The 25,435-nt window shown below is 39.6% G+C and overlaps 1 protein-coding gene across 2 annotated transcripts in view; it reads right to left on the bottom strand.

Moving 5' to 3' along the window:
* The window catches only part of STK4 (serine/threonine kinase 4), a 107,620-nt gene that overhangs the window by 5,726 nt on the left and 76,459 nt on the right, over nt 1–25,435 (bottom strand). The gene's annotated exons all lie outside the window — the stretch shown is intronic.

Here is a 25,435-nt window from a genome sequence, read left to right as displayed (position 1 = left end):
CCCATGCTACGAGGACATTATTATCCAAATGTTACAGATGAACAGCCCAAGGAGGAGGGTAGCTAAGTAACCTGCCCAATGTCTCCCAACTAGTAAGTGGCAGAGTCCAGACTCAAATCTGGCCAGGCGCGGTGGCTCAAGCCTGTAATCCCAGCACTTTGGGAGGCCGAGACGGGTGGATCACGAGGTCAGGAGATCGAGACCATGCTGGCTACCACGGTGAAACCCCGTCTCTGCTAAAAAAATACAAAAAACTAGCCGGGCGAGGTGGCAAGTGCCTATAGTCCCAGCTACTCGGGAGGCTAAGGCAGGAGAATGGCGTAAACCTGGGAAGCGGAGCTTGCAGTGAGCTGAGATCCGGCCACTACACTCCAGCCTGGGCGACAGAGCGAGACTCCGTCTCAATAAAAAAAAAAAAAAAAAAAAAAAAAAAAAAAAAGGCTCAAATCCAGGCAGCGTGGCTCTAGAGTCCATGCTCTTAACCAGTGTTGCAGAAGAGCCGACTAGCAAAGCACAGGTTTTAGAACTAACTCAACCTTTGTTTAAAACATGGTTCTGCCTGTTGCAGATGCCATGAGACTCTGTCAAGTTACCAATCTCTCCAGGCCTTCCCCATCTACAGAAGTGGGATGGCAGTGCCTCATCACATGTATTATAAGAAATGAAATCACGGCTGTAAGGTTCTCAGCACAGTACCTGGTGCACTGTGTGTGTAAAGACAGCAATGGGTGTTACAAGCCTCTCTCTTCATAAAAGCCCAGGGGTGCACCAGTGTTCAACCTGTGTCTGCAGCTGTGGGGCAAGGGGTTCTGCTGCCATGTGTGTGGAGTGTTCAATGATTCCAAGCCGGGCCAGTCTTGGCTGTCAGGGGTGGGAATGAATGCTGACATTATCCACAGTGGGTGGTGATACTTTATTCTGTGTGCTCACAACCAGTTTAATAGGTACAGTGTTTCAAGAACTCAAAGTCTTACAAGAGGTCTGTTGTGCCCACATTTAGAAAATCATGATCCTTGGCCCCTTCCTGAGGTCTCCACAGGAAAGTAGTATAGGAGCTGGGTGAAGGGCCCTCTGTCTGTCTACCCTTCCTTGAGTGGGTGGAGTGAGAGCAAGTGTGAAGTGCTACAGTGGCCTCCCTAGAAATGGCCTGTCACCACAGGAATTTTCCGTGGCCTGCTTCAGGGAGGGTGTCTGAGAAGTGAGAAAACCCTAATAGTTCAAGACGAAAGGTTCTTTGTAATGTGAGTATGGAAGACTTGAGAGTGTGGGTAAATGCTGGAAAGTTGGGCTGAAAAAAAAAAATGCATCTTTCCAGCCTGTGGTTTTATACTACCTTAGAGGTTGGTGTTCTTGGCCCAAGGACACCCCGAATAGCAATGCTTGCCTAATCTTTGGCATTTTCAATTCCTTCTGCAAAGAGAGAATTCCCCAAGCCTAATACTGAATGTAACTGGTAGTTAAGAATGTAATCCTTGGGATCACAGGTCCTAAATCCACACTGGCTATGTAACCTTAAACAGTAATTTCACGTCCGGAGCCTCGGTTTCCCCCTTTGGAAAACAGACAATACTAGTTCGTTCCTCTACCCTGGGGCTGTACTAAGACTTACATGAGACAATGGTCTGATGGTCTTAGCTCTGAACTTCATATGGTATGTGTTGGGCAGATAAATATTCCATAAGTGGAAGTTATCACTGTTGTTATTGTTGCTATTCTTATTCATATATTATTGTTGTATATATGATTGGTCTCTAATTAACCTTAAATAAAGAAGCTGTTTCTGTAACCTCTAATTCAAGCTAGAATCAAATGTGAAAAAGAAAATATTCTACTCTATTCTGTGCTAATGCCTAAGGGCTGGTACATAATACCTGTTAACTTACGTACAGTTTAACAAAATATTTTTCACCCATCTATTTATAAATACTCATTGAACACCTACTATGGGTCAGGTGCTGTTCAAGGCACATAGGTTACTCTAGTGAAAACAAACAAACAAAAATCAGAGCCCTTGTGAAGCTTACATTTTAGTGAAGCGAGGAAAATAGCAATAAACACAGTAAATTAGTAAATTATTATCATACTAGAACGTGCTCTGGAAAAAAAGAAAATAAAAAATAGCGTGAAAGAAGGGGAGCTGGGAATTAGGAGGGTAGACTTGCTTTTCATCTAGCCACTAGGATGAAGAGTAAATTGCAAAATGAAGAAATGTACGTTAGTGAAGCTGCACTGACTTTGCAACTTGTTCTGCAACTTTGGGCAAGCCCCTTCTCCTCCTTAGACCTTAATTTCCCCATTTGTAAGAGAGGGCTAACTAGATGATCTCAGAAGTCTTTCCAGACTCAATGTTTCTCAGTGTATGACCTATGGATCACCTGTATCAGAATCACTTGCGAAAAATACAGATTCCTGAGCCACAACCCAAAGCTACTTAATCAGACTCCCTGGGAGGGGAAGCACAGGATTTTACATTTGGAAGAAGGTACTCACACTAGGCATGGTGGCTCATGCCTGAATCCCAGCACTCTCAGAGACTTAGGTGGGAGGACTGCTTGAGCCCAGGAACTCCAGACCAGCCTGGGCAACATAGTGAGATCCCATCTCTATGGGGGAAAAAAAATTAGCCAGGTGTAGTGGTGCACACCTATAGTCCCAGCTACTTAGGAGGCTGAGATGGGAGGATTGCTTGAGCCCACTCCGAGGCTGCAGTGAGCTGTGACTGAGCCGCTGCACTCCAGTCTGGGCAACAGAGCAAGACCTTGTCTCAAAAATAAATAGATAACAATAAAAATAAACAAAAATAAAGAAGCTATACAGGTATTTCTTATAAATCCTCAAGTTTGATAAACATGATTCTGTATCTTCCTTATTTTTCTGTTAGTAAAATTCTCAGAAAGTATTGCTGCCTGTCTCTGGTCTAAACCTTCTCCTAGGTTTCCGATTTCCAGGCAGCTTTGTTGCCCTTGATTCTAATCTGGGGGCGACAAGTACCCTTGCTTTATCTCAGCCACCTTCAGACTAATTTATGGCTGTCCTAAGAACTCTGGGGCTTAAGTTACATCTGACCTATTAGAACACAGCCAGCCAGGCACTGCTGATGACTCAGTCATATCATCCAGATATGGATTTTTCCAAAAAACAAGTTCAGACAATAGTTTCATGGCGCCAAGTGTAACCTTCCTGGTCCTTGGTGGCATAAATATATTTCAAATGGATATCTTGCAGTAAAATAACTGTGGTGCTACAGTTTTGCTACAGCCAGAATCTTGAAGCAGCAAATTCTCAATCCAGCCAGAAGTCTTTCCAGACTCAATGTTTCTCAGTGTATGACCTATGGATCACCTGTATCAGAATCATTTGCTAAAAATACAGATTCCTGAGCCCCAACCCAAAAACAGCTCAAGCAGCTGGATATTTCAGTCCCTGATTATCTTGTGAAAATCTGTGATATGGTTTGGCTGTGTCCCCACCCAAATCTCATCTTGAATTATAGCTCCCACAATTCCAACATGTTATGGGAGGGACCCGGTGGGAGGTAATTAAATAGCATGGTCAGGTCTTTCCCATGCTATTCTAATGATAGTAAGTCTGATGAGATCTGATAGTTGTCTTTTTTTTTTTTTTGAGACGGAGTCTGGCTGGGTCCCCCAGGCGAGTGCAGTCGCAAGATCTCGGCTCACTACAACCTCTGCCTCCTGGGTTCAAGTGATTCTCCTGCCTCAGCCTCCCAAGTAGCTGGGATTACAGGCGCCTGCAACTGCGCCCGGCTAATTTTTGTATTTTTAAGAGAGAGGGTTTCGCCATGTTGGCCAGGCTGGTCTCAAACTCCTGACCTCAGGTGATCTGCCCACCTCAGCCTCCCAAAGTGCTGGGATTACAGGTGTGAGCCACCGCGCTAATAGAATCTGCAGCTTAACACATCCAAAGCAAAACTCTTGAGTCACATCCCTTCCTCATCACAAAATCTTGTCTCCTTACTCCCCAGTCTTCCCCATCTCAGGAGTGGTATCACCATCCTTCCATTTGCTCAAAATCATCCCCGATCCTTCCTTTTCCCTCACCCCCGCCTCCTGCCTTTAGCAGTCCTATCAATTTTGTCCCTGAAACATTGGTATAACTCAAACCCAACCACTTTTTTCCACCTCCATCTACCTTGGTCCAGGCTATCATCATCTCACAGCAACAAACATAATCAAAAATACAGAAATGAATCTAATCACATCAGCCTTAAGTTTCTTTCCTATTGCACTGAGAATAAAATCCAACTCATCAGTGGCTATAAGGGCCTCATATGGCTGGCCCCTGCCTCCCCTCCGACTTTATAACCTATTACTCTCTCCTTTGCTCAGGACCCTACAGCTACACTTTATTTTAGATCCTCAAACAGGACATACTTTTTCCAGCCTTGGTGGCCTACAGAGTTAATGAATCTTCTGCCTGCATGGTTCAGGCCCTGTTCTTCCTTATCCTACAGGTTTTAGTTTAGATGTCAACTCCTCAGAAGATGCAGGCAAGCCTTTTCTTACCATCTGATCTAGAAAGGCTGCCTCCTCTCCACTATCCTCTATCTCAGCCTCTTGTTTTCTTCAAAACAATCATGTACCTTGTAATTATTTTTATTTATTTTATTTTACTTGTCTCTCTTACTAGGATGTAAGTTCTGTAAGGGATTGACCTTGTCTTGTTTACTACGCTAAACACAATACTGGTTGAAGAAATGAATAAATTATCCTTCATTTCTAGTCAAATAAGAACAAAAGCCACTGAAATGAATGAAGCCAGCTTATACAGGGCATCATCATGTGCAGCAAGGTTCTGGATGGGTGCTGAGAAGAGTCAGTGTAGAATGAGAAGTGAGTTCTGCCCTCAAGGAGCTTTTAAACTAAAAGTAATTCCCCTCAACATTCTTTTGAAATCAAAGGAAATCTCTGTTCACTTAAAGAAAATGGCTGTGTTTTGTACTGTCTGATAAGAAGCAGGACTCCAGTCCCGGCTCAGTTATCTCTAAAGGCATGTCCATTTAAACTGTTTATTCAAACAAAAAGAACTTCTGTTATAAGAAATACACTTCGGAAGAATGAGATCATCAAAAGAATAAGAGACAGGATCCCGCTGGACAAGACAAAGTAAAGGCCAGCTCTACAGCCACAGACTTGCTACTGAAGGTGGGTTTTGCTGAAGAGATCAGACCAAGTACAAGGATTTCTGAGTCTCTTTCTGGGAGAGATCACAATGGAAGAAAAAACTAAAATAAGCCTCTTTAATCATGGTTATTTAGAAATTCCTTGCCATAATAAGGGTAAGCAACACATCAGGCTTGGGTAAAGGAAGAAGACGGGCTCTGAGCCTGACAGTACTAATGTCTTATGGGCACTCACACACTCACTATTATCTAACACCTAGACTTCCCTCCCATCACCTTTACCCAGTGTAATGAGGTCTGATGTCTGCCAAAGGATGTCTGAACATGTAAAAGCAACAACATTTGTGCTGATGAGATTTCTCTTAAAATATGTGATCTTTGGAAATGTGTTGTATCTTAAAGTAGACATATTTTTAAAGTTCAGCCTCACTCTGTTAGCAGGATACAAATGCTGTCTTACTGTTGGATTCTACACATAGATATGGAAGAAGTACGTTAATTACTTCACTATTTGCATCTGTTAGGTGCTGAACTCAGCATTTTATCTGCACTATTTTATTTAATCCATCTGTAAGGTAGGTATCATCATTATCCTCCTTTTAGAGATGAGGTTCACTGAGGATAAGAGTGGGAAAATAATTTAACCGAAGTAATACAAGGAATTAGGAGAGACAACAAGCAATTGGAAGAAACCTGAAGAGTTTCTGGAAATGGGGGTGTGTTTGTGAAAAATGTGGAAGACTGGAAGAATTATGAATTTAGCTGACATCAGATACATCAGATGGCCCTCACATTCAGAAATGCCACTAGTGGTAATGGATGACTTTAGGCAAGTTACTTGTCCTCTCTGAGATTCCGTTTTCTCATCTGTGAAAATGGGTATGCTGTCTACTGTGCTCCTTTTGTTCACATAGAAATGCCAAGTACCTACTACACACATGGTGCTGCTGCAGGTGCTGAATATGATTCAAATCAAAGCAACCAACTTCACTGGCAGCTACACTAGGCCAGGAACACTGCTGGGCAACATGAATATAAAGGGCAATATACCTGTCAGAGAAGCAGCTCAGGTTAGGGGCAAGAGCACTGGTGTTAAGTCAGATGGACCAGGTTCCATACGAGTTCTGCCCTTGGTAGTTGGGTGCCTTTGCATAAATCATCTAATATGTGCCTCAATTTTCTCATTTTTCAATGGAGGACATTATTTATTCTACAAGGGCGGTTGTGAGGTTTGGAGGTATTTGTAAAGTATATAACATAATGTCATGCATCCACCAGAAAGAAAGTGGGTGAGTGAGGGCTACCACTTTATATCCTTTTTTGGAAAAGGGAGGAAGTATGTACTATAAATAATAGCTGCTGTTGCTCTAAGATGAGCTCACAACACGGTACAGGACACATACCACATACACAGAGGCAGCTCTAGTGAACTCTATATGAGAAAGCCTAAATCATATTCATCCAGTTTATTTCCTCTGGGCCAGGTCACAGGAAAGTCCTGATTCCCAGCATCACTATGAATAATGAAGGCTGATGGGAACTGATTTCTTCTCAAATCACCTTAGCAACTCTGAAATTCTGACTCATACCATTTTTCAAAGTCGGCTGCATAATTGGCCCAGAGACCTACTGGGAAGCTCCAGCTGATATTTCATCACAGAGATAATTCATAGGAATTACACTGACAATTAGCCCATCTTGAATCAGCAGAGTCAAGCTACACTAAACACATGAGAATGTATAGTAGAGCTTCCTCTTCCCTTGTCAACCAGTCCCACAGGGAACACAAATGGGTCTGGCCCATATCCAAAGTACAGGGTTTAGGCCTATTTCAAAGTTCTATTCCTCTGCCACTACAAACTCCCACCTCAAAAGTCTATTGTCCCTAAAAGCGATCAAAGAGAGAATTGCCAGAGCTTTTAAGGACAAGCTTCAATTCCATATATATCATATATAAACACTCACAATTCTTCCTCCAGTGTCACAAACAGGATTTCTCAAACACATCATCCCTTCCGGATGGGCGAGTCAGGCTGATCCCGTCTCAGGTGATGTTTTATTGTGACCAAGAATGAGGAAAGAACACACCTTTGGAATTTAGCAAGATGACAGGGAAGCTTGATAGAAGCTAAAAAGTTGAATGAAGCAACCAACATACCATCCCATACCTCAACACCGGCCACTAGAAAGTCCAGAAAAGTGCAACAACAACAAAAATGTACAAAGGCAGTCAAAAGGCATCTAGAGCACTAATTTAGTACCGAGGATACTAACTCTTTCTTGATGTGAAAATGTTACTATTTAGGAATGGATTCTAGTTTAGGGAGAGGTGACTCTAATAAGATGAGATTCTCAGGTAATGTAGTAATCTCTCATCAGATGACAGAAAGCCAAGCAGAAAAATCAAAGAAGATGACAATCAAATCATAACTTTTGCGATTAAGTAAGTACCACACCATTCGTTTCAAAAGACCTTGCTCCTTAAATGAGCCTTATGGGAATTTTAATAAGAGACTTTCTCTGACTCAAATTATGGTCATGGCAAATTATTCTTCCATCAGTCCCCTATAAAGTCTTCCTAATTCTTCTCCAATAAGGAGGGAAAGCAGCAAAATCATGATGAGTTAACAATTGCCTCAATCTCATTTTAGGTTTATAATTAATCAACACTTGTAATTCTCATTATCAGAATTCCAAACAAAGAAAACTTGACCACATATATAAAAAATATTCACCAAGAAGACTGGAATGAAATGCAGATCATAAGCCTGGATGAATCAAAGAAATATGGCCTCAAGTAGGCATGGTGATGTAATGACAAGACCTCTGACATGGATCTCTTAGAAGACTGGGTTCAAATAACCCAAAGACTTTGTCCACAGAGCCTAGAGAGAAGACTCAGTACATTGTGTGTGTACACATGCATATGTATAAAGAATACGATTTAATAAATGGCAAACACAAAAAACAAGTTTTCTTCTTTAAGTAACATTTTATAAAATATGAAGTACTTGCATACCGTTAGTTTTTTGTGATACAGTAGTCCCCCTATCCACAAGGGATACATTCCAGTGGATGTCCAAAACCACAGATGTATATATTTTGGTACTATCTAGCTAGATGTGCGTGTGTGTGTGTGCAGATATATGTGTGTGTATACATGTGTATATAATGTGTGTGTGTGTGTATATATATACACATACACAATTTTTTTCCTATACATATATACCTATGATAAAGTTTAATTTTTAAATTAGGCATGGTAAGACAAGGAAGCACTTTACAGCTTCTCTTTGGCAAATCCAAATTGCCAGCATCACAACTCTTATGCTTTGGGGCCATTATTAAGTAAAATAAGGGTTACTCATATAAACTAGAGGAAATAGAGAAAGAAGAGCAAACCAACCCCAAAGCTAACAAAAATAAATAACCAAAATCAAAGCTGAACTGAAGGAAACTGAGATGTGAAAAAACATGCAAAAGATCACTGAATCCAGCCGTTGGTTTTCTGAAAATAAATAAATAAATAAATAAATAATAAGATAGATGGACCACTAGCTAGACTAATAAAAAAAGAGAGAAGATCCAAATAAACAAAATCAGAAATGACAAAGAGGACATTACCACTGACCCCACAGAAATACAAAAAACTCCCAGAACCTATTATGAACACCTCTATACACACAAGCTACAAAACGTAGAACCAGGACCAGATGGATACACAGCAGAATTCCATCAGATGTGTAAGGAAGAGATGGTACCAATCCTACTGAAACTATTCCAAAAAATTGAGGAGGAGGGACTCCTCCCTAATCTATTCTATGAGGCATCCATCTATGTCTATCATCCAGACACCAAAACCTGACAGAGATACAACAACAACAGCAGGAAAAAAAAGGAAAAAAAAAACAAGCACTTCAGGCCATTTTTCTCGAGGAACATAGATGCAAAAATCCTCAACAAAATACTAGCAAATCTAATTCAGTGGCACATAAAAAGGTTAATCCACCACTATCAAGTGGTGGATGCAAGATTGGTTCAACATACACAAATCAATAAATGTGATTCATCATACAAACAGAACTAAAAACAAAAACCACATGATTATCTCACATGCAGAAAAGGCTTCTGATGCAATTCAACATCCCTTCATGTTAAAAAAAAAAAAAAAAAAAAAAACCCTCAACAAACTAGTAACTGAAGAAACATACTTCAAAATAGTAAGACCCATTTACTAAAAACCCACAGCCAACATCATACGAAATGGGCAAAAGTTGGAAGCATTCCCTCTGAAAACCAGAACAAGTCAAGGATGCCCTTTCTCACCACTCGTATTCAACAAAGTACTGGAAGTTCTCCCAGAGCAATGAGACAAGAGAAAGAAAGAAAAGACATCCAAACAGGAAGAAGGGAAGTAAAACTGTTTGCAGAAAATACAATTCTATACATAGAAAACCCTACAGACTCTGCCCAAAAGCTCCTTGGTCTGATAAACCACTTCAGCAAAGTTTCAGTACATAAAATCAATATACAAAAATATAGTAAGTAGCATTCTTATACACCAACATCCAAACTGAGAACCAAATCAATAATGCAATCCCATTCACTATAGCCAATAAAATAAAATACCATGAAAATGAAAGATATGTGAATAGAATACAGCTAACCAGGGAAGTGAAAGATCTCTACTTAAAGAATTATAAAACAGTGCTCAAAGAAATCAAAGATGATGCCAACAAATGAAAAAACATTCCATGCTCATCGATGGGAAGAATCATTGTTAACATGGCTATACTGCCCAAAGCAATTTACAGATTCAATGCTATTCCTATCAAATTACTAATGAAATAGAAAAAACAGTTTAAAAATTCATAAGGAATTTTTAAAAAGCCCAAAAATCCAAGGTAATCCTAAGCAAAAAGAACAAAGCTGCAGGTTTGAAGTTGGCTTAACCCAATTCAAACTATGCTACAAGGCTACAGTAACCAAACCAGCATGGCACTGGTACGAGGACAGACATACAGATTAATGGGACAGAACAGAGAGCCTAGAAATGAGGCTGCATACCTACAACCAACTGATCATTGACAAAGCTGACAAAAGCAATGGGGAAAGGACTCCCTATTCAATAAATGGTCCTGGGATAACTGGCTAGTCACATGCAGAAGATTAAAACTGGACCCCTTCCTTATACCATATACAAAAATCAAGTCAAGATAAATTAAAGACTTAAATGTAAAATCTAAAACTATAAAAACCATGGAAGATAACCTAGGAAATACCACTCTGGACATAGGACCTGGCAAAGATTTCATGATTAAGACACCAAAAGCAACTGCAACAAAAACGAAAATCAACAAATGAGACCAAATTAAACTAAAGAGCTTCTGCACAGCAAGAGAAACTATCAAGGGAGTAAACAGACAACTTACAGAATGGGAGAAAATATTTGCAAACTATGCATCCAACAGAGATCTAATATCCAGAATCTATAAGGAACTTAAACGAATTTACAAGCAAAAAACAAACCTTCCTGTTAAAAAGTGGGCAGAGGACATAAACAGACACTTTCCAAAAGAATGTGGCCAACAAACATATTAAAAAGTGCTCAACATCATTAATTATTAGAGAAATGCAAATCAAAACCACAATGAGCCCAGGTGCAGTGACTCACACCTGTAATCACAACACTTTGGGAGGCTGAGGAGGGCAGATCACTTGAGCCTACGAGTTTGAGACCAACCTGGGAAACATGGTGAAACCCCATCTCTACAAAAAAATACAAAAACAATTAACCAGGTGTAGTGGCATATTCCTGTAGTCCCAGCTACTCTGGAGGCTGAGGTGGGTGGATCAATTGAGCTCGAGAGGTCGAGGCTGCAGTGAGCCATGATCACACCTCTAGCCTGAGTGACAGAGGCAAGACTCTGTGTCCCCCACCCCCCCCCAAAAAAAACCCACAGTGAGATTATCGTCTCACATCAGTCAGAATATTTTGCTATTACTAAAAAGTCAAAAAATAACATGCTGGTGAGGTTGTGGAGAAAAGGGAATGCTTACACATTACTGGTGAGAATGTAAATTAGTTCAGCTATTGCAGAAAGCAGTGTGGTGATTCCTCAAAGAACTTAAAACAGAATTACCATTTGGCCCAGCAATCCCATTACTGGGTATATGCCTAAAGGAATATAAATCATTCTACACCATGAAGGCACGTGCACAATTATGTTCATCACAGCACTATTCACAATAGCAAAGACAGGGAATTAACCTAAATGCTCATCAATGGTAGACTGGATAAAGAAAATATGGTCCGTATACAACATGGAATGCTATGAAGCCATAAAAAAGAACAAGATCATGTCCTCTGCAGCAACATGGATGGAGCTGGAGACCATTATCTTAAGCAAACTAACACAGGAACAGAAAAACAAATACTGAGGCCAGGCACAGTGGCTCACGCCTGTAATCCCAGCACTTTGGGATGTCAAGGTGGGAGCATCGTTTTTTTTTTTTTTTTTGAGACGGAGTCTTGCTCTGTCACCCAGGCTGGAGTGCAGTGGCTGGATCTCAGCTCACTGCAAGCTCCGCCTCCCGGGTTTAAGCCATTCTCCTGCCTCAGCCTCCAGAGTAGCTGGGGCTACAGGCGCCCGCCACCTCGCCCGGCTAGTTTTTTGTATTTTTTAGTAGAGACGGGGTTTCACCGTGTTAGCCAGGAGGGTCTCGATCTCCTGACCTCGTGATCCGCCCGTCTCGGCCTCCCAAAGTGCTGGGATTACAGGCTTGAGCCACCGCACCCGGCCAGGGTCAGGAATTCAAGACCAGGCCAACATGGTGAAACCCTGTTTCTACTAAAATTACAAAAATTAGCTGGGTGTGGTGGCACATGCCTGTAATCCCAGCTACTTAGGAGGCTGAGGCAGGAGAATTGCTTGAATTCAAGAGATGGGGGTTGCAGTGAGCCGAGATCACACCACTGCACGCCAGCGTGAGCGACACACAGAGCAAGACTCCATCTCAAAAAAAAAAAAAAAAAAAAGAAAAGAAAAAAATACTGCATGTTCTCACTTATCTAAACAACAAACACATATGAGTACATACAGGAGAACAACAGACACTGAGGATTACTGGAGGGTGGAAAGTGGGAGAAGGGAAAAGATCAACAAATCACCTATTGGGTACTATGCTAATTACTTGGGGATGAAATAATCTGTACATCAACCCTCACAGACATGCAGTTTACCTATGTAAAAAACTGCACATGTGGCCGGGCGCGGTGGCTCAAGCCTGTAATCCCAGCACTTTGGGAGGCCGAGACGGGCGGATCACGAGGTCAGGAGATCGAGACCCTCCTGGCTAACACGGTGAAACCCCGTCTCTACTAAAAGCTACAAAAAACTAGCCGGGCGAGGTGGCAGCCGCCTGTAGTCCCAGCTACTCGGGAGGCTGAGGCAGGAGAATGGCATGAACCCGGGAGGCGGAGCTTGCAATGAGCTGAGATCCGGCCACAGCACTCCAGCCTGGGTGACAGAGCAAGACTTTGTCTCAAAAAAAAAAAAAAAAAAAAACTGCACATGTATCCCTGAACCTAAAATAAAAGCAAATAAATAAATAAATAAATAAATTTCCATACTAAAAATAAAAGGGTTACTTAAACACAAGCACCATAATACCAATACCACAACAGTCTTTATGATAACCAAGATGTCTACTAAGTGACTAATGGGTGCAACAGAGTGGATATGCTGAACAGAGCAATGATTCATGTCCCAGGCAGGATGGAGCAGGATGGCACAAGGTTTCATCACACTACTCAGGATGACGCATGATTTAAAACTCATGAACTATTTCTGGAATTTCCTATTTCATATTTGATGGTTGTGGATAACTGAAGCCATGGAAAGCAAAACCGTAGTTAAGGTTTGGGAGCTACTGTAATTAAAAACCATTCTTAAATTTACAGGACAAAATTCTTAAAGTAGTATTTTGCATGCTTAGAATTTGTTCCAACACTATTCTGGCATGAGCTTTTACAACTTACTCTGGAATTCACAAGGCACCTGTTTTGTTTTGTTTTTGTTCTGTGAGTTTTATAATAGCCTTTGGCCAAAGGTAATATAATTTTGACCAAACACAGATTTTTTTTCCCTGCCATCTTGACCTTGACTCTCCACAGCAAGAACCCATCAGAAACTTTCCTATCCTCCAAGGTTTACTTGCTGATATCTAGCATTACATCTTTTTAAAAATGCAGCCAGTACCCACTCTGTGTCAGAACCGATGTAGGGATAGAGGAGTATGGGTAAGAGTGAATATGGGACAAAAAAAGTATATGGCATGCTCCCTTCACACTAGTTATGGAGAGAAAAGAGGTAGGAAGTCACGAAAACAAGCTAGGGTCTGGGGTATTAGTGAGTGCTAATGATCACTAACATTAATTAGAGATACTTTTAATTGAGCTCTATGTGCTGGGCATTGTGCTCAGCACCTTACATGCATTATCTCAACTAATCCTCACAACAGTCCAAGAAATAAGTACTCTTACCTCCCATTTTACAGAGGCAGACACTGGAGGCTTAGAGAGATATAGTATAGGCATTTGCCTCTGGTCGCAGAGGTTGTAAGTGGTTGAATTAGGATAGGAACCTTAGCGTGTCTGGCCAACTGCATGTCAGAGCAACATGTGCTATAGGAATTGACAGATGGAAGAATCCCTGTGGTCAGAGTCTATGGGGAAAAAAAACTTTATCTCATCATACACTAATAGTGCAGAGAAGGGGGGGCGGTCATTTTAATTCAGGTAAAGGTCTGAATTTTAACTTTTAAAAATGAAATGCAAGTTTGGTTATATCAAGTAACACATCTGAGATACAGAGAACTAATAAAATTAGGTTAAATAAACGAAGACTTATGAGCTAATTTGTCAGTAATACTAACAACAACTCCCAATTCCTTCAGGTGCCATGCTTTTTTACACCTCCAAGCTTCTGCTGGATCTAATTCTGTCTTCTGCTTAGGGGGCTGCCCATTCAACGTTCCAGCTCAGCACAAACTCCAACTCCTCTCTCAATCCTGCATCTTTTTCTTTTACTGAAGTAGGACCTATCTGAGAATAAAGACTATATCTAATATATTTTCAGAGAGCAGACCAGCAAAAAATAATTCTTAGTAAATATTTAATAAAGCAATATATCCTTAATCTTTAAGCCTTTATTCGAAAATGATACTGACTTTTTACTGGGTTCTCTCAAGCACCAGTAAGACACTAGGCTTTTCAGCATTGAAAGTATGTAATCAATATACAAGCCTAAGAGGATAATTTAAGTTCATTAAATAAAAGTTATATCAATTACTCAAAATTGACCCATGCATACCAAAATCAAAATGAGCAACTAATTCAGTATCCTAATTGCAATAAAGTTACAAGGAAAAAATGAAAAAAATTCACTCCAGTCCTGATTGCTTATGATTGCTCTTTAAGAAAAATTCTATTTTAAGAGTACATTATATTCCCCCTTGTCTGCAGTTCTGTTACCCACAGTTAACCAAGGTCTGAAAATATTAAATGGAAACTTCCAGAAATAATCAATTCCTAAGTTTTAACTGTGTGCCATTCTGAGAGGCATGATGAAATCCTGCACTGTCCTGCTCTATCCCGCCTGGGACATGAATCCTCCCTTTGTCCAGCATAACCATGCTATACATACTACCCACCCCTCAGCCACTTAGTAGTCACCCTGGTTATCAAATGGACTGTTGCAGAACTGGTATCACAGTACTTGTGTTTAAGGAAACCTCTATTTCACTTAATAATAGACCCAAAATGCAAGAGTAGTGATGCTGGCAATTCACGTATGCTGAAGAGAAACCATGATGTGCTTCCTTTAAGTGAAAAGATGAACATTGTTAGCTAACAAAAAAAAATCATACACTAAGGCTGCTAAGATTACAGTAAGAATGAATCTTCTACCCATGATACTGTGAAGAAGGAAAAAGAAATACATGCTAGTTTTGCTGTCATACCTCAAGGGGCAGAAGTTTCAACCACAGTTGTGTGATAAGCACTTGGTTACGATAGAAAAGGCATTAAATTTGTGTGTGAAAGACATGAAGAGAAACATGTTCTGATTGACGGCAATGGGGTTCAGTACTACCTATGGTGTCAGGTGTCCAGTGGGGGTCTTGGAACATATTCCCCCATTGACAAGGGGGACACTGTAGTTTTAAATTGGTGTATAAATTTCACACTTAAGGAAGCCAATCTGTGAGAGAAACACTTTCAAGAAGTTAGTAAGCACTCATTACACCTCCTAGAATAATTGTAAATGTCTACAGAAGGTAGAGTACAAGAATGCAAGGCTCTTGATGTTTGCAAGCACTAAAGGGAGGCATCAAAAGTAACCTCATTCTTGTAGGAATGTTAATCTTTCAGAAGGTATGAAAACCTAAAACACCAACTGCACTGAGCTGCTGTTTTAATGCAGCTTAATAATTCAGGAAAAGAGCTAGCTAATCACATAAGAAATCCTGCGAGCTATGCCTCTGTATGTTTTCTTGGGCTGGAAATTTCCAAGACAGCAAAAAAGGCCAAGCTTCTTCTCTCTCTTCCTGCCAAATAAAAAAAGCCCAAAGAATCTGAAGCAAAATTTGAAAGCTAAAATGCAAATTGATCTCACTTTATTTAATAGATGCAGTCTTAAAATGCATCTTCAGACTAAACAGGATCCAATTTTAAACACATAGAAGAAAAAAATGCTTACAGAAAACTTGTCAAGAATACAAATAGAAATTCCCTAAGTAAGCTACTTTGCAGGTCGAATTTTTAAAATTGGGGCTTTCTTAAAGTGGAAAAGATTGCAAGTACATAGCACTCAGTTTCTGGAAAGTATATAACATTCTGTAAGCCTTACTGCTGGGTACTCCCATGTAATGAAGGGTGAGAGATTCACAGCCTAAATACCCAAAAAAGAAATATCCTCTCAAGCAATCCTTTGAAAGAAAAAAAAAAAAAATCCGCAACAAAAGCAGACAAGAATTCTGCAAAGCATGTCAGAATCTTTTTATAATGGCCATAAAGTCTTAGGACCTGAACTCTCTACAGTGTCAAAAACATAAATTAGGTCTAGATAGGGGTAGGAGAGAGAGAGAGAGAGAGAGAGAGAGAGAGAGAGAGAGAGAGAGAGAGAGAGAGAGAGAGAGAGAGAGAGAGAGAGTGTGTGTGTGTGTGTGTGTGTGTACGACCTTCAAACTGCTAAATATGAATTTTTATCATTTGCTCATTTTTCTGGTTAAAGACTCTAAAAAAGATGGGTTTAATCCTTATTCTATAAAAGCATTAGTTTGTATATAGCTTAAATATTTTAGGATAGTTCTTTATTCTTTTCGGCAACTGTTTAATTGGTATAATCAAATGTGAATTAATTTATGCCATGGTAATACTTCTCAAATGTGTATAAATTCCTAAACCAGAAAAAAATTTTGTAAAGACCATGTGTCCTAGTTTTTCATTTTGAAAGGTTTAAACACCATATTCCTAGCAGTAAGCTCGTCTAGGCTCAGAGTTAAAGACACTTAGCTTCTCTGGTATAAAACTCTTCTTTAAAATGTGCTTCCTAAATGTTTTCTATAATGAGCAAACATCTTGAAGAAAGAAAGTGCTTCCAATCTGAGGTCTGACTTACAACTTGGAATCTATGATTCCAATGATTGGGAGAGGGGAGAATAGTGACAATATCATGATTAGTATATAACATACAGGTCCCATGGGAAGGTATAGTTCTATTTGTCTATAAACATATCTTTGTTACTTAAAACTATGCAAGTTCTAATTTTCATAAACTCTTTTCCCCTCATGAAGGGTCTGACTGTTAATAGCACAAGCATATCGTTATTACTGCTCTCGACTTGATAGTATTTATTTTTAAAAGAATAGGGAGAGTGTGTTACCTCTGAGATCCAAGTGCACCCTTCTAGATGCACTCGGTGATAAGCATTTCTCTGAAGAATGTGTGCTGTGAAGTTTTCTCAGTAGAGCACCGGGAGGAAGAGGCTGTCCTGAGTGTCCAGCATGAGAGTTGGCAATGTGGCTGTGAGGACCATCGACACTGTGGCCCAGCTACAGCCTAGAACATGGTCTTTCTGTGACCTTGCAGGCTCAGCCTACCCTAACGTTTTGGGAGTTCAGCTGACATGGACACCAAAGCCTCCACACGGCTCTTGTGTTCTAAGTGGGCCCAGACCCCACTACCCACTGAATGGCCAGTAACCTACTGGATGGCCTGCTCTCTGCCAGCACTCCAGAGGGTTAACGAGGGCTTGCCCAGAGACTTTGGATCAGCTCCAGTCTTGTCAAACCAGCAAACTCCTCTGTGATTCCATGGGCTGAATCACATCTTCTCCAATGAGGTCTGAAGCCCTGGCAGTTTGTCCTTCCTTGGATATATGCCCTCAGCCTTAGGGAACCCTACAGAGTTTCTTCATATCTGATAGTTACTCTTTTATCATAGGTAATACGTATTATATTAAACTTCCCCTCTTTAACCTACTGTGTGGTTTCTATCTCCTCTCTGAACCCAGACTGCTACAGGGAGGAAGGGTGCAAGTGAACACACATGAGCTCATGTTTGCCCACTAATGGAAAAACTTCCAAAATGATAAAACCTAAATAAATATTTATATTTGAGAAATGCCAAGATACTTTCCAATCCAGAAGAGTCTGGATGATATTTACAGTCCAAGTGCAGAATTAAAACACTCTCATTTTCTCCCACTGAAAATAAATTAGTGGTGAACAGATGAATTCTGGTAATATTCATATAATGGAAACTACTCAGCAATAAAAAGGAATCAACTCCAGACATATGCAATAAATGAACAAATCTCAAAACAGTATGCTAAGTGAATGAGGCCAAACACAAAAGTCTATATACTGCACAATTCCATGCATCTGACATCCTAGGAAAGACAAAACTTTAGGGACAAAACACAGGGCATAAGGGAACTTGATAGGATATTAGAAATGTTCTATAGCTTGATTATGGTGGTATTTATATAACTGTATATTTCTATTAAAACTTATCCAACTGTACACTTAAAAGGAGCATGTTTTATAGCATATAAATTAAACCTCAACAAACCTGACTTTACAAAAAATATTACATATCAAAAATTGTGGAAGGTAGTTGAAATAATATTTAAAGGAAATTTTACAGCCTTAAATGTATGTTAGAAAAGAAAGATAATTGGGCCGGGCGCGGTGGCTCACACCTGTAATCCCAGCACTTTAGGAGGTCGAGGCAGGCAGATCATGAGGTCAAGAGTTCCAGACCAGCCTGGCCAACATGGTGAAACCCCATCTCTACTAAAAATACAAAAATTAGCCAGGCATGGTGGTGCGCACCTCTAGTCCCAGCTACTCAGGAGGCTGAGACAGGAGAATCGCTTGAACCTGGGAGGCGGAGGTTGTGGCCAGTGAGCCAAGATCACGCCACTGCACTCCATTCTGGGCAACAGTGCAAACGACTCCGTCTCAGGGAAAAGGAAAAGAAAGAAAAAGAAAAGAAAGATAATTAAAAATTAGTAAGCTGAATTGTCCAAGTGAAAAAAAGAAAAATAAACCCATAGAAAGCAGAAAGAAGAAAAAGATGTAAGAACATAAATTAATGAATTTAAAAGTTAACGTGCAGTAGCAAGGATCAACAAAACCAAAAGCTGGTTTGGGCTTAAAAAAAAATTACACTTTGATAAGACTGATCCCCAATCCCCCCAAAAAAGAAGAAACAAATAACAGGAATGAAAAAGCAAGTTATAAATACAGATACTGTAAGTTTTAAAATCTAAAACCTGATGCCAATAAATTTTAAAATGTACATGAAATTAAGATGTCTTGGGAAGTGGCAGAGACCTGCATTAATCTGGAGTGAAACCAAACAAAACTGACCACTAAGAAATCTAGATCACAAGAACAAAGTAGAATGAGCTAGACTGTTAAAAACACATACTCAAAAGACAGAGCCACAGAGGATGAAACCATCTCTGAAAATAGAGACAACCATGATATTTTTGAATATAGGTGTTTTCCCTAAAGGCAGGAAAATAAGAAAAAAAAGTTAATGTCCAACCTCCAGTTCTGACAACACGGCAGAATACCGAGGTCACTCCTGAAACCTCCCCATGTAAGAGAAGCAAGGATATCCAGGGGCCAGAGAAATTGTGTACATGCCCCTCCCCATCCCTTCTTTTGATGCTGATATTACTATTCTTGGTAAATCAAGTGAAAATGAATACCAAAGGTAGTCCTATGGAGAGGAGAAATCACAAGGATAGGTGGGACAGGTTAAGCTTTGCCTGTATTGCCTTGATAAGAGGGCAGGATTCGGGGACCTTGTTGTACAGTGATTACAGGAATAGTAACAATAGCAATAATAAAAGCCAGAATTTTTTAAGCATTAACTATTCATTATTAGCAGCCATACATTAAGTATTTTACATGTATTAATCTCATTTGCTCTTCATTATATCTTACAGCTGTAATTATTAACCCAGTGCTACAGATGGGGAATTTGAGGTTTGAAGAATTATATAATCCATTGAAGTTAACACAGCCCACAAGTGGTTGAAATCAAAATTGAATCAGGTTCTGTCTGACTCTGGAGTCTGTACTTTTTCCTTTTTTAAAAAAAAAAAAAAAAAAAAGATAGGGTCTCCCTCTGTCACCCAGGCTAGAGTGCAGTGGTGCAATCATAGCTTACTGCAGCCTCAAACTCCTGGGCTCAAGTGACCCTCCTGCCTCAGCCTCTTGAGTGGCTAGGACTACAGGTAGGCACCACCATGCCTGGCTAAGTTTTTAATTTTTTGTAGAGACAGGGTCTAGCTATGTTGCTCAGGCTGGTCTCGAACTCCTGGGCTCAAGGGATCTTCCCACTTTGGCCTCTCAAAGTCCTTGGATTACAGGTGTGAGCCCCACACCTGGCCAGGTGTCTGCACTTCTAATGAAATGTCACCCAACATCTACTACTATTGGCTAAGTGCTTTCACACTCATTCTCTCAGCTAAACAGAGAGAGAGAATGAAGCACAGACAGCAGTAAAGCCTGTATGCTGGGCAGTGTTAGCATACAGAGAAGCCATGATTTAGTTACTTGCCTTCGTAACAATGAGCTGGCAAATTTTCCTCAACCCAAGCTACCACAGTACTAAGTAGTTAGGAGAAAGAGATGGTGGCTTTCTCTATCTGCAAAATGGAAAATCCAGATAATCCCAACTAACTTTTGCTAAAGTTCCTGTGAGAAGTAATCAAAATTTCATGGATAGAAGTTCCCTGGGGACAAATTTTGGCCAAAAAACAAAGCAAAACAAAACAAAACAAAACAAAAAAACCCTACTATCTTTACACAGAGCTTTGAGCAATGATATGAACTACTTCCAACTTGTGGAATTCCCTCTTCTCAGAAATGACTGGAGGTAGTCAAGCAAATGTGAGATGATGCCTCTTGTTGGAAATATAGCAAGAGCTGGAAAATATATTCTTTAAGACCCTTTTCAATCCTGAAAGTTTATCATTCTCTGATACAGTGTTGGAACAGCTGATTGAGAGAGACAATGGCTTCTAGGAATTTAAGACATCCCCATTTGTCACCTGTGCTTACAGTGAAGCCACATAGAAATAACCTTGGAACAGCCCTTCCTAGGGGTTAAGGTGCTATGATACTTATTGCAGTTCTTAGGATCCATTTCTGAGCCAGTCTGGACTCATCTCTTTTTCTCTCCATGTAGTTGAGATTAAAATCATCCTGTAGTTTAATATCAGAAAATAAATGGCCACGAGAATGAACGTTAAAGAAGAAGCCTGCCAAGCAGCCATAGATCAAGCAGTCTCCAAACCAAACAAAGGAAATGAAAAACGGTCTCAGGCTCACACAGGCTGATACTGTTTTAAGCAGCCTCTTGGGGTCACAAACCACAGGCATTTAAGTCCTGCTCTCAAAGCCATTTCAATAACTGAGTTAAAAACCAAGCTCAAATCTGCTAGCACGATCCACCAGCAGAACCAGGCTACTGTGGTTCTGAGACAAAGATGACATTCATTTGCCACGTGGTTTCTCAGAAAGCGTATCTACACAGCAGGTTTCCCTGGCAATTTTGGATACATATGTCTTTTTCAGACTGCTGTTCTTGGCTAGTTTTCTGAAAGAAAGGAGCACAAAATCTCATTATATTCCAAAGCACAAATAAATTCAGTCTCAACATACTTTAAACCAAGCTTTACAGGAAAAATAAGAAGTTGAAACAAAAATAGTGTACCCCGTCAAGAACAATTTAGGATAGTCTTCTCAACAGAAACTGCTCGGCATGACTACTTCAGTAAAAGGCCATTAACAGGCAGTGGTGTTGACCTTGGCTAACTCCTGGGCATTCACACGGCACTGCCGGGTCAGAAACCTAAACACCAATCATAGTCTCCATTCATCTTTCTTCTAGCACAGAAGAAAAGAAACTCATCAGAAAAAGGTTAAAAAGCAGAGCATGGAGATTGTCCAGAAAGGGTGGTGGCAAGAGTCCGAGAGCTCAGGTGCTAATGGTTAAAACCCCAGCTTAATTCACACACTCAACAGGCAAAAAAACAAAAACAAACAAAAAGACTCAACCCCCAAACCTCCTGTTGACAAGAAAAAACCCTGGCTTAATACATTAGAATGACCTGAAAACAACCCAACTCCAACCAAAAAAGCACCAAATGTTAAATGCCAAGTAAAAAGAGAATGATTAAATCAACCAAAAGAATATAATGTGATAGGCTATTATGTAACCTTTAAAAATGATTTCACAAGTGTTTTTAATGATATGAGAAAATGTTTAAGGTATGTTAAGTGAAGAAAAATCAAGATTTATTATGCATGTAGAATGATCTCAGTTGTGTAAAATAATATTAAGTATAAAAAACTGGAAGGAAATGTTAAAATGTAATTATTATTGCTGAGGGAGTGGAACAGTTGTAAGAGACATTTTCTTCTTTAAGCTTTTCTTCAGTCTCTAAACTTTCTATAATGAGAGCATTTTTTTTTTTTACAACTAGAAGGTTAAAAAAATAGTAACATTGTAGAAGAGCAAACCAACACCAAAAAAGAAGAAAATAATAACATGTATTAAGTGCTTATTGCAGGCCAGCAATAGGGACCATTGTCCTAAAGGTGCTTTACATGCATTACAGTTTTAGTATCCCTTATCCAAGATGCCTGGGACCAGAAGTGTTTTGGATTTTGGATTTTCGGATTTGGGATTATGCAACCTGTATCTCATTTGATACTCACAACAGCCCTATGAGAGAGGTATGACTTTACCATGCTTGACAGATAAGACAATCAAGGGTTAGACGGGTGACATAACAGGTGGAGCAGATAGGCTATGAGCCCTAACGAAGTAACTCCAGTGGTTTTAACCACTATATGCCTCTCAACCACAAGAGCATAATCTGTCTCCCTGCCTTCAAGCCTGACCTAAACATAAGCCTCAAAGACAAAATCTACTTTAAAAGGCACTATAACAATTTAGGATAATGTGACTGCCAAGGTACTAAGATACTCAGATAAATATTCAAAAGAGGAACTAAAACACCTCTAATGAAGCTACAAAGATAGTCTATGTGATAGAGAAATGCATTGCTGCAGTTGAAAACATACCAGCACAACAAATCAACCCACAGCTAAATCCCACTGTACAAGAGAAGCTAGTAATAACTGTCAACCACTTACTGAACTACCATGAAAAAAGGAAAGCACGAAAAGATACAATAACAATGAGCTAGACAGAAAGGATTTGAATTTGTCTCCCAAAAAGCCCCTCAGCAACAAGAGGCCTGGACCATCAGAGGCTGATGAAGAGAAAGAAATTAAAGAGAAAAATAAAAAGCATTGTACTTGATGCCAAATTATATAAAGTACAACCAGCACAGAAGGACCCCCTTACTTTTCTTTCAGTCTAGCACTAAAGGCCTTTTGGTTAGAAATAATCAATTTTGCTTGGCAAAAAAAGGATCAAGACATAGAAGTACTTTGGATCAAATTCTGTAGAATCAGCCTATTGGAGACGCATTAAGGTTAATGCCAAAACCAATATGGTGTTCTGTTCACAGTTTCTTTCTAGAGGTTTTAAAACCCGAAAAACATTAAAACTCATTTGAAGTGGAAACTTTCTATCTGTGAAAACAAGTCACTTTTAGATACTATAAGCTATTAAGATTTGGTAATTCTAAATTATGTATTTTTTTAAATCCTTGGTTGTTAGAAAAATATAAAGCTCAATTGCTGCCTTACTCTTAACACCAAGACAAATACCTGATAAATATTGAGAAAGAAAATCATAATAAACATTCTAAAACAAAGTAGGGGTTAATATTTTTGTAATCTTAGAATGTGAAAAACTTTTTCAAACATGACATAAAATTCCAGAAACCACAAAAAAAAGCTAATAAATAAAAATATATAAAAATTTAAATGTCTGAAGTTAGATACCTTATACAAAGCTTTAAAATATATTCTAGGAGAATTTCTTTACCACATATATGAAAAGGCTCATAACCTGACTTGACAACTGAAGAAGTCTTTAAAATCAATAAAGAAAATAAGAATTACATGGAAAATTTGGTAAATAACATAAAGTGACAATTCACATACCAAAAACGATGGGGAAATTTAACAATATATATCAAAATTTCAAATTTATAAACAGGTTGACCCAATAATTCTACTGCAGGAATTAATTCTAAGGATACACCATGCAAAGATGTTCTTATTAAAGCAATATTTATTAATATTAAAAAGCTGAATGCTACCTAAATGACTGTGAACTGTAGACTGGTTAAATCAGAGATCACAAACACAAATGTTTTTAGAGACTGGCAAAGACAACAGAAATAAGCTCAACAGGCCGTCATAAAACAACAACCAGGAAGTGGTGGGATCTGTGAAGAGCTGGAGAACTCAGACCCATTCAGTAGTTCAAAGTATAAAAATCACAAGTGCCACAGGCCAAACTGGTCCCCCCTTCCCCAGTCCCCACACACCCCTAGGGCGAGATGTGTAATCTATAGCCAAGGGACAGCACTGCTGCCTGTTCTCTCTGCAACGAGCCTAGGAAGATCCTCTTACTCTGAATGCTCGTCTGTTCTATCATATTTGAGTAGATACAAAAGAGCTCACTGATGTGGCCAAACAGATTCTCAGGATTAACAAAACCTTAAAGGTCATCTAGTCTAACTTGAAGCTTTCCTTGAGGCTGTAGTCTTTCAGACATGTTTAGGCCCAGGTGAACAGTGTAGACAGGGGAGGGGAAGGAAGTGGAGAGTGATGGAGTACAAAGCCAGAAGTCAGGGAATGAGGACTACACTTGGCTTTCCTGTGGGATTTTCATTTTCTACAATAACAAAATTGAGATGGGAGAAGTGGTGAGAATTTTTAAAAAGCTGAAATCCTGTGCATCACATATTTTCTATATCACCGGACGTAAAACTCTATTAACCGAATACCAGGAACTCAAGCGCTATTCTAATATGAAGTGCTGAATTCATAGTACCATTGTTAAACATCCCTTTAGCAATGAACTCTGGGCAGCTGTTACCCTCACTGACCAAGCTGGCATACGGAAGAGTTCCGCAGATAATGTGACAGATTGTATATGGTATTTTTACCACAAGATCTTAATTCATCCCAGGAACTGTTTTAAAAGAATAGTTGTAGTTTATAATTGCAGTCTCAGTAGCACTTCCAAAAGTGGAAAACCTCCACTTGAAATTGGAATAGAACGTTTCTTCCCAACGTGTGAAAATAACTTTATGCTTGGTCCTGCCATATCTGGGAATAAGAACAGTTGGGAGGGGGTAGAAAATTTTCTGACTTTACCTCATTTTTAATAACACTACATTAAGATTTATTACACTAGATGCATCCATGTCTAAAGGCTACAAAATCCTAGAACAGTTTTTGCTGTGTATTTTCTCCTAAGTAAAGGGCAAATGGAAGTGACCAGTGGGTCTATAAAGTAGATTCAAGTTTGCCCTCCCTCCAGCTGCTGGCCACCCTCTGATTCAATGCTCTGTGTAATGTGAACTCTGCTAGACGAAAGGGTGCACTCAGCAGCTGATGGATCCTATCAGCTCTCTCTGTCTCTCTCTGTCTCTTTCACACATACACACAAACAGTTACTTGAGCTATTTTACATTAACAAATGTACCATCAGGATAAAACTGTTTAAAAAAAAAAAATCTATGTGGGAACTTCCAGGACTTATAGCCTCCAGG

The sequence above is a fragment of the Rhinopithecus roxellana genome, chromosome 13 (genome assembly GCF_007565055.1).
Source record: "Rhinopithecus roxellana isolate Shanxi Qingling chromosome 13, ASM756505v1, whole genome shotgun sequence".
NCBI lineage: Eukaryota > Metazoa > Chordata > Mammalia > Primates > Cercopithecidae > Rhinopithecus > Rhinopithecus roxellana.
This window is presented reverse-complemented; position numbering and strand designations above follow the sequence as displayed.